Source organism: Macaca thibetana, chromosome X (assembly GCF_024542745.1).
Source record: "Macaca thibetana thibetana isolate TM-01 chromosome X, ASM2454274v1, whole genome shotgun sequence".
Classification (NCBI taxonomy): domain Eukaryota; kingdom Metazoa; phylum Chordata; class Mammalia; order Primates; family Cercopithecidae; genus Macaca; species Macaca thibetana.
In genome coordinates, this window is record NC_065598.1 from 98,333,145 (window position 1) to 98,352,771 (window position 19,627).

The window sequence follows — 19,627 nt, forward strand, 5'->3', positions numbered from 1 at the left end:
AGTTACCTGTTATAAAAACTTGGGTATTTTCCAGTTTTTGACTTATCATGAGTAATGATCATATGAACATTTTTGTTTGTATCAAATAGATGGACATATATTTTCATCTCTCTTGGGTGTATACCAAAAAATAGCATTCCTGAGTCATAGGGTATGTCCGTATGTGGCTCCGTAGATACCACCAAGCAGTTTTTACAGCGTCTTTTTTTTCAATCTATATTCCCACCAGCAGTGTGTGAGAGTTTCACTTAATCCATATCCTCACCAACACTTGATATTTTCCATCTTTTCCACTTTTGTTGTTCTGGTGAGGTTCTCCTCCTGGTTTTAATTGTAATTTCTCCAAAGTGTTAAGTCCCTTTTAATTCAAAGAAGGTCTATCCTTTTTTTCAACCTTCTACCTTAGTCAGAGTTCTCCAACAAAACAGAACTACTCATAAATATATGTGTATATATACATGTATATGTGTGTACATATATATGTATGTATATATGTGTATATATTTATATATACACACACACAGAGACATTGCAGAGATGTTACAGGTTCAGTTGTAGACCACTGCAATAAAGCAAATACCATGGTAAGCAAGTCACATGAATTTTATGGTTTCCCACTGCATATAAAAGTTACATTTATACTACTATAGTCTATTAAATATGCAATAGCATTGTCTATAAAAATAGTGTACTTACCTTAATTTAAAAATACTTTATTGCTAAAAACTGCTAACAATCATCTGAGCCTTCAGTGAATCATTATCTTTTTGTTGGTGGAGGGCCTTGATGCCATTGATGGCTAACAGATCAGGGTGGTGGTTGCTGAAAGTTGGCATAGTTCTAATAATTTCTTAAGATAAGACAACGATGAAGTTTGCTGCATCCATTGACTCTTCCTTTCACAAAAGATTTTTCCGTAAGCATGTGATACTATTTGATAGCATTTTACCCAGAGTTGAAGTTATTTCAAAATTAAAGTCAATCTTCTCAAACCCTGCCACTGCTTTATCAAGTTTATGTAATATTCTAAACCTTTTGTTGTCATTTGAATGATGTTCACTGCATATTCACCAGAAGTAGATTCCATCTCAAGCAACCACTTTCTTTACTCCTCCAGAAGAAAAAACTCCTTATCTGTTCAAATTTGATCATGAGATTGCAGCAATTCCATCACATCTTCAGGCTCTACTTTAATTCTAGATCTCTTGCTGTTTCCATCACATCTGCAGTTATTCTTCCACCGAGGTCTTGAACCCCTCAGAGTCATCCATGAGGATTGGAATCAACTTCTTCCAAATTCTTTTTAATGTTGATATTTTGACCTCTTCCTCTGAATCACAATGTTCACAAAGTCATGTAAAATGATGAATTCTTTCTAGAAGATTTTTCCATTTACTTTGCCTGGGTCTACCAAAGGAATCACTGAGCAGTAGGCCTCAATAGTGGGCTTAAAGTATTCAGTAAACCATGCTATAAACAGGGGTGCTGTCATTTAGGCTTGTTGTTTTATTTCTAGAATGCAAGCAGAGTATATTTAGCATAATTTTTAAGGGCCCTAGGATATTCAGAACATTGGCTTCAATTTTAAGTCACCAGCTTTATTAGCCCCTAAAAAAAAGAGTCAGTCTGTCCTTGAAGCCTTGAAGCCAGGCATTGTTTTCTACTTTCTAGCTATGAAAGTTCTACATGGCATCTTCTTCCACTATAAAACTGTTTTCTCTACATTGAAAATACTTTGTTTAGTATAGCAACCCTCATCAATTATTTTACCTATGTCTCTGGATAATTTGCTGTAGCTTCTACATGAGCACATGCTACTTCACCTTGCACTTTCATGTTGTGGAGATGGGTTCTTTCCTTAAACCTCAAGAACCAACCTTTGCTGGCTCCAACTTTTCTTCTGGCTACACTTTTCTTCTGCTGCTTCCTCATGTTTCTTAGCCTTCATAGAATTGAATAGAGTTAGAGCCTTGCTCTGGATTAGGCTTTGGCTTAAGGGAATGTTGTGGCTGATTTGACCTTCTATCCAGGTCACTAAAACTTTCTCCTTATCAGCAATAAGGCTGTTTTGCATTCTTTTCATTCATGTGTTCACTAGAGGAGAACTTTTAATCTCCTTGAAAAACATTTACTTTGTGTTCACAACCTGGCTGTTTGGTGCAAGAGGCCTAGCTTTTGGCCTGTCTCGACTTTTGACATGCCTTGCTCACTCAGTGTAATCATTGCTAGCTTTCGATTTAAAGTGATAGACATGGGACTCGTCCTTTCACCTGAACATTCAAAGCCATTGTAGGGTTAATATAATAGCCTAATTGCAATATTGTTGTGTCTCAGGGAATAGGGAGGCCTGAGGACAGGGAGAGAGACCAAGAAACAGCCAGTTAGTGAAGCAGTCAGAGCACATACATGTATCAATTAAGTTAGTCATCTTAGATGGGTGTAGTTTGTAGTGCCTGCCCCAAAACAATTACAACAGTAACATCAAGGACCACTGTTCAAAGATCACCACAACAGCTATTACAATAATAATGAAAAAGTTTGAAATATTGTGAGTATTACCAAAATATGACAGAGACACAAAGTGAACACATGCTATTGGAAAAATGGTGCTAATAGACACACTTGATGCAAGGTTGCCACAAAACTTCTGTTTGTAAAAGAACATGAAATATCTGTGAAGTGCAATAAAGCAAAGTACAGTAATATGCCTGTATGTGTATACACATACACACAAGCACACACACATATGTACACACACACACACACACATACACACAGAGGGTCCTTATTACGGAGTTACATTCCAGTAAACCTAAGTTGAAAATATCATAAGTCAAAAATGCACTTAATACACCTAACCTACTGAACATCACAGCTTAACCTAATTTGCCTTAAGCACACTCAGAACCCCTACATTAGCCTACACCTGGGCAAAATCATTCAATACAAAGTCTATTTTATAATAAAATATTGAATATCTTGTGTAATTTATTGAATACTGTACAGAAAGTGAAAAACAGTTGTATGAGTACTCAAAGTACAGTTTCTACTGGATGCATATCACTTTTGTGCCACCATAATGTTGAAAAATTGTAAGTTGAGCCATAGTGATAAAGATTTATTATAAGTAATTGGCTCATGTAATTATGAAGGCTGAGATTTGTCAACATCTACAGTAGGCAAACTTGATTTCCAGGAGAGCCTATGGTATAGTTCCTATTCAAAACTGAAGGTCTGAGAATCAGGAGAGCAGGAGAGTTAATGTTGTAAATTCCAGGCCAAAAGGCTGCTGGCTAGAAACACAAGAAAAGGTGATTTGAATTCATGTCCAAAAGCAGGAAAAGACCAATGTTTCAGTTCAGGAAATGAGGCAGAGAAATTCCTCCTGGTCAGCCTTTTTGTTCTGTTCACATCTTCAATTGATTGGATGAGGCCCATGCACATTAGAGAAGGCAAACTGCTTTACTCAGTTCACCCATCTGAATGTTAATCTCATCCAGAGACACCATCAAAGACACACCAAGAATAACTTTTTTTTTTTTTTAAGACAAGATCTCACTCTGTTGCCCAGGCTGGAGTGCAGTGGCACCATCTCAGCTCACTGCAACCTCCACCTCCCAGGTTCAAGCAATTCTCCTGCCTCAGCCACCTCAGTAGCTGGGATTACAGGCGTGTGCCACCACACCTGGATAATTTTTTTAGTAGAGACAGGGTTTTGCTGTTGGCCCGGCTGGTCTTGAACTCCTGGCCTTAAGTGACCTGCCTACCTCGGCCTTTCAAAGTGCTGGGATTACAGGCATGAGCCACCGTGCCCAGCCCAGAATAATGTTTGACAAAACATCTGGGCCCTTTGTTGCTCAGTCAAGTTGACACATAAAATTAACCATCACACATTCCAATTTATTTGCTTAAGATATTTTGCCCTGTGGAGTTTACTTTGTGGATTTTGCTGACTTATATCCTTATTGTGTTGTTTATTATATTCCACTGGCAACTTCTTTTCCTTTAAATTTGTATTAGATTTAGAGTCTTGATCCAATTCAGATTTCTTGGCAGAAGTACCTAATATGTGGTGGTGTTTATTCCTATAGCATTATACCAGGAGGAGGCTCATTGTATCTAGTTGTCTCTCCTTTGATCACTAGGTTCAAAAGTTGTTAGATTTACTGATTATAAAAATTTCCATCTGCATTATACCTCAAGTATTTTGCAGCCTCTAAAGATTGTTGTATAAATCCACATTTCATTAAAAGTTGTAGCAGGGTGATGTTCTAATTCTATTTTTGGCATTTATTAGCTTGAATTATTCTATAAAAGAAACATCCTGTCATCAACTATAGGTTAGTATGGTATGCATAGGAAAATAAGATGAATGTTTAATTCTTTTGTTGTATTTCTACTTTTCAAAATAATGGGTTGTTCTCCTAGGATTCTTCAAAGGGGAGCAATGAGTTGATTTTGTTTTGTTTTGTTCTGTTCTATTATTATTTTAAAGTGTTTTCATAAACTCCAGATGTTTCTGTATTTGATGTGTTTTAACCTATTGCAGTATTTTTATTGATGTTCAGATTTTTCTATCTTTGTGAATGGAAGCTCCTTTAGCTCAACTTATTCTTGACATGGTTTTGAGTATGTTAGTTTGGTCTAGACTCTTCTGGTACCATTCCTACCCCAGACCTGGAGTCAGACATTTTTCCAAGGGAGTCTGGTTCTTTTTAGTGGGAAATGTTTTAGAGGTCTCATTCTTGGTACTAGAGTTGTCCATTACTATTGGGTTGGTCATTATTACTTATCCTTTTCAGTGCTTGAAACCATTAAGTATGTGTTATATTTTGAGATGATACACATGATTGTCTTTAATCCTGGGCTGCTCTTCTATCCCTTTATGCATAATCATTTTTATCAATGTTTGTTTTGGCCTTCTAATTTTAAAATTATAAGCAAATACATTATTTTCTCCTATTTTATGGTTTAAAAGTAGGCTACTCTACTTCAGTGGAGTCCAATACGATTTCTGCAGAGATAAAAAGAGTCTATGTCTACACTGTTTACCACAGTAGCCACTAGGTCCCTGTGGTTGTTGAACACTCAAAATGTGGTGATTGTGATTGAAGAACTGAATTATTAATTGCATCTAAATTTAATCAACCTAAATTTAAATAGCCATGTGTGGCTAATGTCTACCATAATAAACAGCAACAGCTCAAACATATTTCTGCACCTCATTTTTTCCACTTAAGAATATATTCTAGAGATCAATACATAGCAGTATAGAGAAGGAGTCCTTGCTTTTTATTGCTGCATAGTATTCTAGGATACAGATGTACCTTAGATTATTCAATAAATCCCTTATTGGTGGACATTTGTTTTATTTCTAGTCTCCTGCTGTTATGATTTGTTCTGCCAGTAATGGCCTTGTGTTTCTGCCATTTGGTCTTTTTTCATTGTGTTTTTGGGATAGATTCTTAGAAGAAAGATTGCTGGTACCAAGATAAAATACCTACGTGTAATAAAATAGAAGATTTGAAACAGAGTGTATCTGGAAATGTAGCTGCAGAAAGTGACCTGAGGACTTTTCATTCTTTTTATTCCACATGATTTTTGGTTTCTTTCTTTCTTTCTAGGGTGACATGGGTAAAGGAATTTCTTTCGTTTTTGTTATTTTATTTTATTTTCCTTTTCATTTCTTTTGTATTTGTACAATACTAGTTATTTACTTTTTTCAAAATTTCCACGTTTTTGGGGAACAGGTGGTATTTGGTTACATGAGTAAGTTCTTCAGTGGTATTTTGTGAGATTTTGGTGCACCTATCACCTGAGCAGTATACACTGAACCCAACTTGTAGACTTTTATCCCTCACTTCCTTCCTACCCTTTCCCCCTGAGTCCCCACATTCCATTGTGTCATTCTTTGCAACCTCCTATCTTGGCTGCCACTTATGAGTGAGAACATACGATGTTTGGTTTTACATTCCTGAGTTACTTCACTAACAATAATAATCTCCAATCTCATACAGGTTGCTGGAAATGCCATTAATTCATTCCTTTTTATGGCTGAGTAGTATTCCATCACATATATAGATATATACCACAGTTTCCTTATCTACTCATTGATTGATGGGCATTTGGGTTGGTTCCACATTTTTGCAATTGCAAATTGTTCTGCTATAAATGTGTGGGTACAAGTATCTTTTTTGTATAATGACTTCTTTTTCTCCGGGTGGATACCCAGTAGTGGGATTGCTGGATCAAATGGTAGTTCTACTTTTGGTTCTTTAAGGAATCTCCACACTGTTTTCCATAGTGGTTGTACTAGTTTACATTCCTACCAGCAGTGTAGAAGGGTTTCCTTTTCACTGCATCTACACCAACATCTATTTTTTTTTAAATTTTTTGATTATGGCTATTCTTGCAGGAGTATGGTGATATTCCATTGTGGTTTTTATTTGTATTTCCCTGATGATTAGTGATGTTGAGCTTTTCTTCATATTTGTTGGCCATTTGTATATCTTCTTTTGAGTATTGTCTATTCATGTCCTTGGCCCACTTTTTGATGGGTTTGTTTGGTTTTTTTCTTGTTAATTTGTTTGAGTTTGTTGTAAGCTGTGGATATTAGTCCTTTATCAGATGTATGGATTGTGAAGATTTTCTCCCACTCTGTGAGTTGTCTGTTTACTCTGCTGACTGTTCCTTTTGCCATGCAAAAGCTCTTTAGTTTAATTAAGTCCCAGCAATTTATCTTTGTTTTTATTGCATTTGCTTTTGGTTTCTTATCATGAAATCCTTGCCTAAGCCAATACCTAGAATGGTTTTTCTGATGTTATCTTCTAGAATTTTTATAGTTTCAGGTCTTAGATTTAAGTTCTTGATCCATCTCTAGTTGATTTTTTATAAGATGAGAGATGAGGATCCAGTTTCATCATTCTACATGTGGCTTGCCAATTATCCCACCACCATTTGTTGAATAGGGTGTCCTTTTCCTACTTGATGTTTTTGTTTGCTTTGTCGAAGATCAGTTGGCTCTAAGTATTTGGCTTTGTTTCTGGGTTCTCTATTTTGTTATATTAGTCTATGTACATATTTTTATACCAGTACCATGCTGTTTTGGTGACTATGGCCTTATAGTATAGTTTGAAATAAGGTAATGTAATGCCTCCAGATTTGTTCTTTTTGCCTAATCTTGCTTTGGCTATACAGGCTCTTTTTTGGTTCCATGTGAATTTTAGCATTGTTTTTGCTAGTTCTGTGAAGAATGATGGTGGTATTTTGATAGGAATTGCATTGAATTTGTAGATTGCTTTTGGCAGTATGGTCATTTTCACAATATTGATTGTACTCATCCATGAGCATAGGATGTGTATCCATTTGTTTGTGTCATCTATGATTTCTTTCAGCAGTGTTCTGTAGTTTTCCTTGTAGAGGACTTTTACCTCCTTGATTAGGTGTATTCCTAAGTATTTTATTTTATTTTTTTGCAGCTATTGTAAAAAGGAGTTGAGTTCTTGATTTGATTCTCAGCTTGGTTGCTGTTGGTGTATAGGAGAGCTACTGATTTCTGTATATTAATTTTGTATCTGGAAACTTTGCTGAATTAGTTTATCAGTCCTAGGAGCTTTTGGGAGGAGTCTTCAGGGTTTTCTAGGTATACAGTCATATCAGCAAACAGCGACAGTTTGACTTCCTCTTTACCAATGTGGATCCCCTTTATTTCTGTCTCTTGTCTGATTTCTCTGGTTAGGACTTCTACTACTGTGTTGAATAGGAGTGGTGAGAGTGGACATCCTTGTGTTGTTCCAGTTCTCAGAGGGAATGCTTTTAACTTTTCCCCATTCAGTATTATGTTGGCTGTGGGTTTGTCATAGATTGTTTTTATTACATTGAGTTATGTCCCTTATATGCCAGTTTTTCTGAGATTTTTAATCATAAAGGGATGTTGGATTTTGTCAAATGCTTTTTCTGTGTCTATTGAGATGGTCATGTGATTTTTGTTTTTAAATTTGTTTATGTGGTATATCACATTTATGACTTGTGTATGTTAAACCATCCCTGCATCCCTGGTATGAAACCTACTTGATCATGGTGGATTTTCTTTTTGATATGTTGTTGGATTCAGTTCACTAGTATTTTGTTGATGATTTTTTTTCTTTTCTTTTTTTTTTTTTTGAGATGGAGTCTCACTCTGTTGCCCAGGCTAGAGTGCAGTAGTGTGATCTCGGCTCACTCCAGCCTCCGCCGCCTCCCAGGTTCAAGCGATCCCATATCAGCCTCCCAAGTAGCTAGGATTACAAGTGCGTGCCACCACACCTGGCTACTTTTTGTATTTTTAGTAGAGACGGGGTTTCACCATGTACGCCAGGCTGGTCTCAAACACCTGACCTCAAGTGATCCACCTGCCTTGGCCTCCCAAAGTGCTGGGATTACAGGCATGAGCCATCACGCCTGGCCAAGGATTTTTACATCTGTGTTCATCAGGGATATTGGTCTGTAGTTTTCTTTTTTGTTATGTCCTTCCCTGGTTTTGGTATTAAGGTGATACTGGCTTTGCAGAATGGTTTAGGGAGGATTCCCTCTTTCTCTGTTTTTTGGAATAGTGTCAATAGGATTGGTACCAATTCTTCTTTGAATGTCTGATAGAATTCAGCTATGAATCCATCTGGTCCTGGACTTTTTTTGTTGGCAATTTTTAAATTACAGTTTCAATCTCGCTGCTTGTTATTAGTCTATTCAGAGATTCTATATTTTCCTGGTTTAATCTAGGAGGGTTGTATATTTCCAGGAATTTATCCATCTCCCCTTGGTTATCTAGTTTATTTCTGTAAAGGTGTTCATATTAGCCTTCAATTATCTTTTATATTTCTGTGGTGTCAGTTGTAATATCTCCTGTTTTGTTTCTAATTGAGCTTATTTGGATTTTCTCTCTTCTTTTCTTGGTTAATCTTGCTAATGGTCTATCAATTTTATTTATCTTTTCAAAGAACCGCCTTTCTGTTTCATTTATCTTTTGTATTGATTTTCTTAGTTTTAATTTTTATTTAGTTCTGCACTGATCTTGGTTGTTTCCTTTCTTCTGCTGGGTTTGAGGTTGGTTTGTTCTTGTTTCTCTGATTCCTGGAGGCGTGACCTTAGATTGTCTGTTTGTGCTCTTTCAGACTTTTTGACATAGGTGTTTAGGGCTATGAACTTTACTCTTAGCATCACCTCTGCTGTATCCCAGAGGTTTTGATAGGCTATGTCACTATTGTTGTTCAGTTTGAAGATTTTTAAATTTCCATCTTGATTTTGTTTTTGACCCAGTGATCATTCGGGAGCAGGTTATTTAATTTCCATGTATTTGCATGGTTTTGAAGGTTCCTTTTGGAGTTGATTTTCAGTTTTATTCCACTGTGGTCTGAGAGAGTGCTTGATATAATTTCAATTTTCTTAAATTCATTGAGACTCGTTTTGTAGCCTATCATATGGTCTATCTTGGAGTTTATCTTGATCTACCTTGTGTTTTTTTAAATTGTATCTTTGTTTTGTAGGTCCTGTGAGATTTATGCTTTAAAGAGGTTCGTTTTGATGTGTTTCCAGAATTTGTTTCAAGATTTAGAGCTCCTTTTAGCATTTCTTGTAGTGTTGGCTTGGTAGTTTCAAATTCTCTGTTAAATAGAATGTATATTCTGTGGTTGTTAAATGGAATGTTCTGTAAATATATGTTAAGTTCATTTGTTCTCGGGTATAGTTTCAATCCATTGTTTGTTGACTTTCTGTCTTGATGACCTGTCTAATGCTGTCAATGGAGTATTGAAGTCCCCCACTATTATTGTGTTGCTGTCTATCTCATTTCTTAGATGTAGTAGTAATTGTTTTATAAATTTGGGAGCTCCAGTGTTAGGCGCGTATATCCTTAGGATTGTGATAGTTCCCTGTTGGGCAAGGCCTTTTATAGTTACATATTGTCCCTCTTTGTCTTTTGTAACTGCTGTTACTTTAGAGCTTTTTTTTTTTTTGGTCTGATATAAGAATAGCTACTCCTGCTCACTTTTGGTGTCCATTTGCATGGAATGTCTTTTTCCACCCCTTTACCTTAAGTTTATATGAGTCCTTATGTGTTAGGTTGGTCTCTTGAAGGCAGCAGATTGTTGGTTGGTGAATTCTTATCCATTCTGCAATTCTGTATCTTTTAAGTGAAGCATTTAGGCCATTTATATTCAAGATTAGTATTGAGATGTGAGGTACTATTCTATTCATCATGCTATTTTTTTCCTGTATACCTTGTGTTTTTTAAATTATATTTTTGTTTTATAGGTCCTGTGAGATTTATGCTTTAAAGAGGTTCTGTTTTGATGTGTTTCCAGGATTTGTTTCAAGATTTAAAGCTCCTTTTAGCATTTCTTGTAGTGCTGGCTTGGTAGTGTCAAATTCCCTCAGCATTTGTTCATCTGAAAAAGACTGTATCTTTCATTTATGAAGCTTAGTTTCACCAGATACAAAATTCTTGGCTGATAATTGTTTTGTTTAAGGAGGCTGAAGATAGGACCCTAATGCCTTCTAGCTTATAGGGTTTCTGCTGAGAAATCTGCTGTTAATCTGATAGGTTTTCCTGTATAGATTCCCTGACGCTTTTGCCTCACAGCTCTTGAGAGTCTTTCCTTCATCTTAACTTTAGGTGACATGAGGCCAATGTGCCTAGGCGATGATCTTTTTGCAATGAATTTCCTAGGTGTTATTTGAGCTTCTTGTATTTGGATGTCTAAGTCTAGCAAGACTTGGGAAGTTGTCCTCAATTATTCCCCCAAATATGTTTTCCAAACTTTTAGGTTTCTCTTCTTCCTCAGGAACATGGATTATTCTTAGGTTTAGTCTTTTAACATAATCCCAGACTTCTTGGAGACTTTGTTCATTTTATTATTATTTTTTCTTTGTTTTTGTTGGATTGAGTTAATTCAAAAACCTTGTCTTTGCATTCTGAAGTTCCTTCTTCTGCTTGTTCGATTCTATTACTGAGAATTTTCAGAGCATTTTGCATTTCTGTAAGTGCGTCTATTATTTCCTGAAATAATTTCCTTTTGATTGTTTTTTATTTATGCTATCTGTTTCACTGAAGATTTCTCCCCTCGTTTCTTGTATCACTTTTTTTATTTCCTTAAATTGTACTTCACCTTTCTCTGGTGTCTCTTTGATTAGCTTAATAACTGACCTTCTGAATTCTTTTTCAGGTAAATCAGGGATTTCTTCTTGGTATGGATCCATTGCTGGTGAGCTAGTGTGATTTTTGGGGGTTGTTAAAGAACCTTATTTTGTCATATTACTAGAATTGTTTTTCTGGATCTTTCTCATTTAGGTAGGCTCTGTCAGAGGGAAGATCTAGGGCTCAAGGCTGCTGTTCAGATTCTTTCGTCCCATGGAGTGTTCTCTTGATGTAGTACTCTCTGCCTTTTCCTAGGGATATGGCTTCCTGAGAGCTGAGCTGTAGTGATTGTTATCTCTCTTCTGCATCTAGCCACCTAGCAGGTCTACCAGGCTCAGGCTGGAACTGGGGGTTGTCTGCACAGAGTCCTGTGATGTGAACCATCTGCAGGTCTCTCAGCTGTGGATACCAGCACCTGCTCCAGTGGAGGTGGCAGGGGGCTAAAATGGATTCTGTGAGGGTTCTTGGTTTTGGTTGTTTAATGCAGTATTTTTTGCTGGTTGGCCTTCTGCCAGGAGGTGGCGCTTTGAAGAGAGCATCAGCTGTGGTAGTATAGGGAGGATCAGGTGGTGGGTGGGTCCCTAGAACTCCCAAGAATATATGCCCTTTGTCTTCAGCTACCAGTGTGGGTAGGGAAGGACCATCAAGTGGAGGCAGGGCTAGGCATGTCTGAGCTCAGACTCTCCTTGGGCAGGTCTTGCTGCAGCTGCTGTGGGGGATGGGAATGTGGTTCCTAGGTCAATGGAGTTAAATTCCCAGGAGGATTATGGCTGCCTCTGCTGTGTCATGCAGGTTGTCAGGGAAGTAGGGGAAAGCTGACAGTCACAGGCCTCACCCAGCTCCCATGCAACCCAAGAGGCTGGTCTCACTCCCACCGTAGTCCCCTCAACAGCACCGAGTGTGTTTCCAGGCAGTGGGTGAGCAGGGCTGAGAACTTGCCCCAGGCTACCAGTTGCTTCCCTGCCTGTGGCGTCTGCACACCAGATTCATGCCCTCCCCTGAATTCTGGCCAGGAGACTTCACATTCAGTTGGAATTGTTACAGAGTTCAACTGGAGGTTTCCTTCTCCCTGTGGTCTTTTCCCAGTAGCTCTGGTAGCCCTCCCCAAGGACCTCTGTGAGATAAGGCAGAAATGGCTTCCTAGGGGACCCAGGGAGCCCACAGGGTTTTTGCTCCTACTTCCTCTACCCCTGTATTTCGCTAGGCTCTCTGAATTGACTCAGCTCCAGGTGAGGTCAGAATCTTCTTCCATGATCTAGACTTTCAGGTTCCCCAGTGAGGGTGTATGTTCGGGGTAGATGATCCCCCTTTCCCACTTCCACAGCTTGGGCACTCACAGTATGTGGAGTGTCTCCTGGGTCCTGCAGGAAAAATCTCCTTATTTCAGAAGGTCTGTGGGTTCTCTCAGCTTTCCTGGTTTATTTCTGCAGTAGTTCTGGAGCAAAAGTACACGATGCAAGTCTCCATACACTGCTCTGCCTGTCCACGTGGGAGCTGCAATCTAGTCTTGCCTCCCATCCACCATGATCCCTCTGGAATTCTTATTGAGCCCCAAGAAGAAATAGTACAGAAGATCCAGGAATATTAATGGGCCAGCTGGACTGAAGATGAGAATCATTAACCTTGTGCCCTGGCTGCAAAACCCCTCAACTGACCACAGGTCTTTGAGAAAGTCCCTTCCCTTTGTTGGCCTTAGCCCAAACACAGAGGAGCACTCAGTGTAGAAACAGTGATTAGAGGTGTGGGCTTTGGGGTGAGAAGTTTCTGAATTTGACCCTGGGAACCATCACTTTTTGGTTGTATGATCTATAGTAAGCAATTTGTCTATTAATACTATATACCTTATAATTGTTAGCATATTTTATTATTATTATTCATTTCACCTATCAAAAGGGTGAATAATAGGAGTAGGAATACATGGCCAGGTATTACGTTTCATGAACCTATAATGAAATAACTGTTGGACAGAGTGTTTGATATATAGATTAAAGGAACTCTATAGAAATCTCAGGAGCAGACCCAAACATATAGTATTATTCAATATGTTACATGTATACCATTTCCAATCAGATGTATTGTTCAAGAATTGAGGCTGGATCAACTGGTAAAGGGTTCATTGGGAAGCAAATTTGGGGCAAGGCATGGTGGTCCTGCCTGTGATCACAGAACTTTGGGAGGTCAAGGTGGGAAGATTCCTTGAGCCTGGGAGTTCAAGATGAGCCTGAGCAACCTAGTGAGATCCCATCTCTACAAAAAAAATTAAAAATTAGGCAGGAGTGGTGGCACATGGCTGTAGTCCCAGCTACTCAGGATGCTGAGGTGGGAGGACTGCTTGGGCCCAGGAGGTCAAGTCTACAGTGAGCTGTGATCACACCACTGTACTACAGCCTGGGTGACAGAGCAAGAACCTTCAAAAAAAAAAGCAAAGTTGTATCATGTCTTTTACCTTGTAATTTAACCAGAATGCCTCATCCACATGTTAGTACTTAAGGTAAAAGGAAAACTAAAATAACAAAAAAGACAGGGTACTGAACTATATATATGGTATATTAATTATATGAGTTGCATATGTAGTGTATGTACAGTTCATGTGCATACATGTATACACAAAAAAATCCCAAAGAACATAGCCCAATGTTAATTTCAACCATGATGGGATTGATTTTTTTTTTTGACACAGAGTCTTGCCGTGTCACGCAGGCTAGAGTGCAGTGGCGTGATCTTGGATCACAGCAGCTTCTGCCTCCCGGGTTCAGTCGATTCTCCTGCCTTAGCCTCCCAAGTAGCTGGGATTACAGGTGTGAGACACCTGACATCCTGAGTAGCTGGGACTACAGCCATGTGCCACGACTCCTGCCTAATTTAAAAAAATTTTTTTATAGAGATGGGATCTCACTATGTTGTTCAGGCTCATCAACGTCTAGGAATCCTCCCACCTCGGCCTCCTAGAGTTCTGTGATCACAGGCAGGAGCCACCATGCCTTGCCCCAAATTTGCTTCCCAATGAACCCTTTACCAGTTGATCCAGCCTCAGTTCTTAAACAATGCATCTAATTGGAAATGGCATATATGTAACATATTGACCACTCAGCTAATTTTTTTTTTTTTTTTTTTGTATTTTTAGTACAGATGGGTATTGCTGTATTGGCCAGGCTGGTGGTCTCGAGCTCCTGGCTTCAAGTGATCCACCTGCCTCGGCCTCCCTAAGTGCTGGAATTACAGGCGTGAGCCACTGCGCCCAGTCTATGATGGGACTGATATTTTTAACTTCTCCACTTGGCTCAATATTAAGCCTTTGCTGAGTATGGATTAGACTTATGAAAAAAAACACTATATCCCCTAAAACCTCTGCTACTTATGAAATATTTCAGATAAAGTGTATAGATAACTATAAAATTAATCCAGGTTAAGAAAAACTTTACTCCTCCATGGCCCTTTCTTCCCTCCTAGAGATAATCAATATCCAGAATGCGGTATTTATTCCACATATTTTTTATTACTTTACTATATATGAGAACATCCCTAGACAAAATATATATTTTTTTGCATATTTGTCTTCATACAACCACACACACACATTAATACTATAGGTGTTCTTGTCCTCCAACTAGCTAATTTAACGTCGTATGTCTATATGTACACACACACACACAAACTTGATTCTTATACTCAAGAGAGCATTGTGAGGAATTCAAGGGGAAACTCTCCTCCAGATCCCAGCACAGTTTTTGACACATTATTCACAGCACCAATGTTTGCTTCCTTCTCATCCCAACTCTGCTGAGATGTTATTTCTTTACATTCACTTCTAATTTTACCATTAAGTATTCTTTTCATCTGCATTCTTTTAGTTTACATTGTGGTTCTTTATCAGGCTTTCTGAATTGAATGTTTAACTCATTTATTTTCATTTTTATTGATATCAGTATTTAATGCTTTAAAATAGTCTCTGATAGCTACTCTAGTTAAATTCATACATGCTCTGTTTTCATTATGATTATATGCACCAAATTCTGCAATTTTAATCTATTTCCATTTGGGCGCAAGTTTTGTTTAACAGCCTCAGATAGAATCAGTTTTCATGAATGATCCATGTTTATATGAAAAGTAGGTGTGTTACCTAATATTAGGCTTCACAGTTTAGAATAAGTGTATCTGTAAGATCTACCCTTGGAATTATGTTGCTTAAGTCTTCTCTACAATTACTAAATTTTTCTCCACCTGAACGTTTTTGGATAACAGGAAATGTAGAATCATCTATTATTAAATGGTGTGCTTCTTCCTACTTCTCTTTGCACTACTGTAGTTTTTGTTCTATCAATATTTTTACCACATGACTGCATAAGTAAGTATTAATAGCTCCCATCTTCCTTGTGAATTGTAGCCTTTGGCTTTATCAACTGTGATTTTTTGTCTCTTTAAATCCATTTTAGTCTCAGTCTTTTTCTCTTAATTATCAAGATTGTAACCCTTATTTTCTTTATATTGTCAACTGCCTAGTGTATATTTATCCTTACATTTTTAACCTATATGAATACATTTGTTTTACGTGTATCACTGGGAAAAGCATAGCTTTGGATTTTGCTTCAATAGGCAATCTGAAATACTTTTATTTTAATAGATGAGTTAAGCCAATTTACTGTTATTGATATGATTGCTCATTTGCGTTCAATTCTGTTGTATTGCTTTTAAACACAAATTGTATAGTCTTTCACTAGTTCATATGTTTATTTGCTATCTATATTTATTTAGGATTTAGAATGGTTAATACATAATATCCTTGATATGGAAGAAGTCTTAATAATGAGGAGAGAAATCATCAAAAGATATGAACAGATAATTTGCATAAAATGCAATATACATAGTCACTAAACTTTCAAAAATATACCAAATTACAATAATTCTGCCTGCCATGGGCTGCCAGTGTGCACTAGAGGTATCTCATGTTTCATCTTATGGATGCCGCAGAGTAGAGGATTTTACTGTCATCTTTTACACTTATCAATTTTATTCTGACAGAATTAGAGCCATTCTGTATGTAAATTCATACGCTAGGTTTTAAGTGAGGAATTTTTTTTGCTCCATGCAAACATGGCTGTGGAGAAGTTTGACAATGGTGGTATGATAGTGCCCCCTCGTGACTGAAGCCTGAACTGCAGCTTGAACATCACAGTAGGAAAGTGGGAGGGAGGAGTTGTGGCCCAAGCCCGCCCTACAGAGTTTTCTAGAAGTCTGAGTGGAAAATTGGGTATTCCCAGTGTGTAGGAATACCGACAGCCTCCATTTAAAAAATGAAGCCCTTTACTATGTGGAAGAGAAAACTATGTCAGAATAATAAATATGTTTTTTCAATGCTTTGAGACATATGGATAAATAGCTGGAGAACTGGGTAAGCTAAAATGGATGCCGATCTTTTATCATCTTCGTAACCCAAGTTTGCCCTTATTATAACCATTTTTTCATGGAAGTATACTTTAAAATACTTAAACACAAAATCTCACTTTTTTTTTTTTTTTGGACTGTGTATTTCATTGTGTGGATGCCCTCAAATTTATTTCACTAGTATTACAGCAATGAAAATTTAGTTCCCTTACCATTTCTATGACCAAAAATAATGTACTTAACGCCATGCTCACGTATATGCAAATACGTTTATAAGCATTTATTTATAATAAGTTCCTGAGTCATTTTAAAGCCCTTTGAACTATAACATTTTATATTAATAATGAATTCAAAATACTATTACTAATTTATATGACCTGTATCACAGTGTGAAAGTACCTGTTTCTGCACACATTAGAAATAATGAGAATGATTAATTTGGTGCACAAGAAGTCATGTCTCATCATTACTTTCATTATAACTCGTTTTCGTTGCCTTCTGGAATTCCATCCTATGGATGTGACATAATCAATTTTCACAACCTCATGTTATTCAGACTGTCCTGATATTTCCTATTATCTACACTGTGTGGATGGCATCTTTTCAGACTCTGTGCACTGCTGAAGGGCACAGTTACGGGCACAGTTCCTGTGGCTATTTGCACTAGTGAGTTGAATGTGTCTTCCTTGAGTCCGGCAAGCTGTCTTAGGAGAAATACAACACAACATGATAAATGTCTCAGTTTGTGTGAGAGAGTGTGTGTGTGTGTATGTGTGTGTGTGCTGACAACCACATTTCCCTCTGCCCCTTCATGGGTTTGTGTCTCATTTGGTTTCTCTTCCCAAATTCAGGCCCAGAAGTGACAAAAGAGAATTATCAGGATGGCAGTCCTTATAACCAGATGCTTATGAACATTCTTCACTACATTCTGAAGATGAATTTCTACAAGGGAAATTGTTTATGTAAGTGGTGTGTACCCTTTGATATGTATTGACATAGTGGCACACATAGAGTTGTGCCATTTAGACTCCCCAAGGGGAGGCATGTGAGGTCAGCCACAGAGGAGTGAAGAAATTAGTTAATGCTGACATCCTATCACATAGGATGGGTTCTGGACTCTGTCATGGACCCGCTCTCAAGCCATTGCCATAATTGGAAGACATGGAAGTGATCAGATGCAATCAAATTTTGCACACAAGCACAACCTGATGTAGCAATGAGGGGAAGGGGGAAGAGGAATGATCATTGCTTGGAGTTACACAGGACAGAGGCAGCAGGGGTAGGACACAGGCACTCTTTTTTTTTTTTTTTTTTTTTTTTTTTGCGACAGAGTCTCGCTCTGTTGCCAGGCTGGAGTGCAGTGGTGTGATCCCGGCTCACTGCAACCTCCACCTCCTGGGTTCAAGCGATTCTCCTGCCTCAGCCTCCCGAGTAGCTGGGACTGCAGGCATGCACCACCACGCCCAGCTAATTTTTTGTATTTTTAGTAGAGACGAGGTTTTACTATGTTGACCAGGATGGTCTTGATCTCTTCAGCTCGTAATCCTCCTGCCTTGGCCTCCCAAAATGCTGGGATTACAGGCGTGAACCATCCTGCCTGGCCCTATATGCATTCATTTTTATATGAAACATATGCATCAATTCTTTTGTATGAAAACGTTTGGTCATTACTGTGGTACAACAGAAGACCAGGTCAGTATCATATTTTTTTTCACATTTACACAGATTTTTATTTTGTTTTAGACATTGTCTTACACGCAATAGACATTCAATATTTGTTGAAATTAATGAAAGAAAAGAGAACATGAAAAGGGGCTAAGAAGACAATAATCTGCTTTTTAATTTATAGACAGCAATTAGGTCAAACAGTTATAATAATGATGACAAAGAACAATATCTGAGGTACACTCAAAATCTTTTGAGGGTTATTTGCCACTTTTCCTGGCTATTTCTACACCTCTTGATCTCTAGTGAATGTTTCTATTTACAACTACATATTTTGTAAGTTTCACCTACTGTATTTCAATCAACACTGTAAAAAATGAGGAGAGTCTTTTTGGTTCAAATGTGGTTTTTAGTTAATTATGTGATGTGTATATGATTTTTGTTACCTTTTCTGTTTAGATATCAGGAGAATCGAAAATATGTTGATGGTGGAATTGTGGTGTGACATTTTTACTGACTATTACTCTGTAAAAGTTTTATCTATGAGCTCTATGGGTTGTTCCTGGCTTTTGACAATTTACTTTAAGGAAGTGTTTTTGGAAATGGATTATAATTATACTAGTATGCAGTCTTATGTATTTGCAACTGTCTAAAATGTTATGATACTTTCCTTCCTCCCTGTAATCTGGCATTCATCCATTCAAGACATTTTAATTGAACTCTTACAATGTTCTTAATACTGTGATAAGCCCTGAAGGTAAACTGTGGCTAAAAATGTTGCAGGATAAAATACAGGATTCCCAGTTAAATTTGAATTTTAGATAAACAACATTCTTATACTAAAAATTATTCTGTGTTTATCTGAAATTCAAATTTAGCTGAGTGTCCTGTAGTTTTTTATTTTATTTGTTTACTTGTTTGTCTGTGATAAATATGGCAGCCCTAGTAAAAATAAATATAGCCCTTGATTTATTCTAATTTACTCTTCAGTTGGCAAGGAAGGCACTAATCAAATAATCCTGCAGATTAATGAAAAATTGCAACTGAGATAAGTATGAACAAGAATAAATTCAAAGCTGAAGAAGAAGAATATAATTGGAAGAGAAACCTTGTCAGAAAGGGGACTTCAAAGAAGACTTCTCTGTGGAAATGTCAATGGACCCCCAATACAGTGGGGAAGGAAAGAGATACTCTGTCACTTTCTTTTATTTTTTTTTCTTCTTTTTTTTTTTTCTTTTTTTTTATTATTATTATACTTTAAGTTGTAGGGTACATGTGCATAACGTGCAGGTTTGTTACATATGTATACTTGTGCCATGTTGGTGTGCTGCACCCATCAACTCGTCATTTACATCAGGTATAACTCCCAATGCAATCCCTCCCCCCGCCCCCCTCCCCATGATAGGCCCC

General features: G+C 37.6%; 1 protein-coding gene across 1 annotated transcript in view; it reads left to right on the forward strand.

Moving 5' to 3' along the window:
- LOC126946025 (ras-related protein Rab-40A-like) overlaps positions 1-19,627 on the forward strand; it is a 203,883-nt gene that overhangs the window by 116,170 nt on the left and 68,086 nt on the right. The window contains exon 5 of the mRNA XM_050776008.1: positions 17,404-17,514. The gene's annotated coding sequence lies outside the window, so the exon portion shown is untranslated. The remainder of the gene's footprint in view (positions 1-17,403; positions 17,515-19,627) is intronic.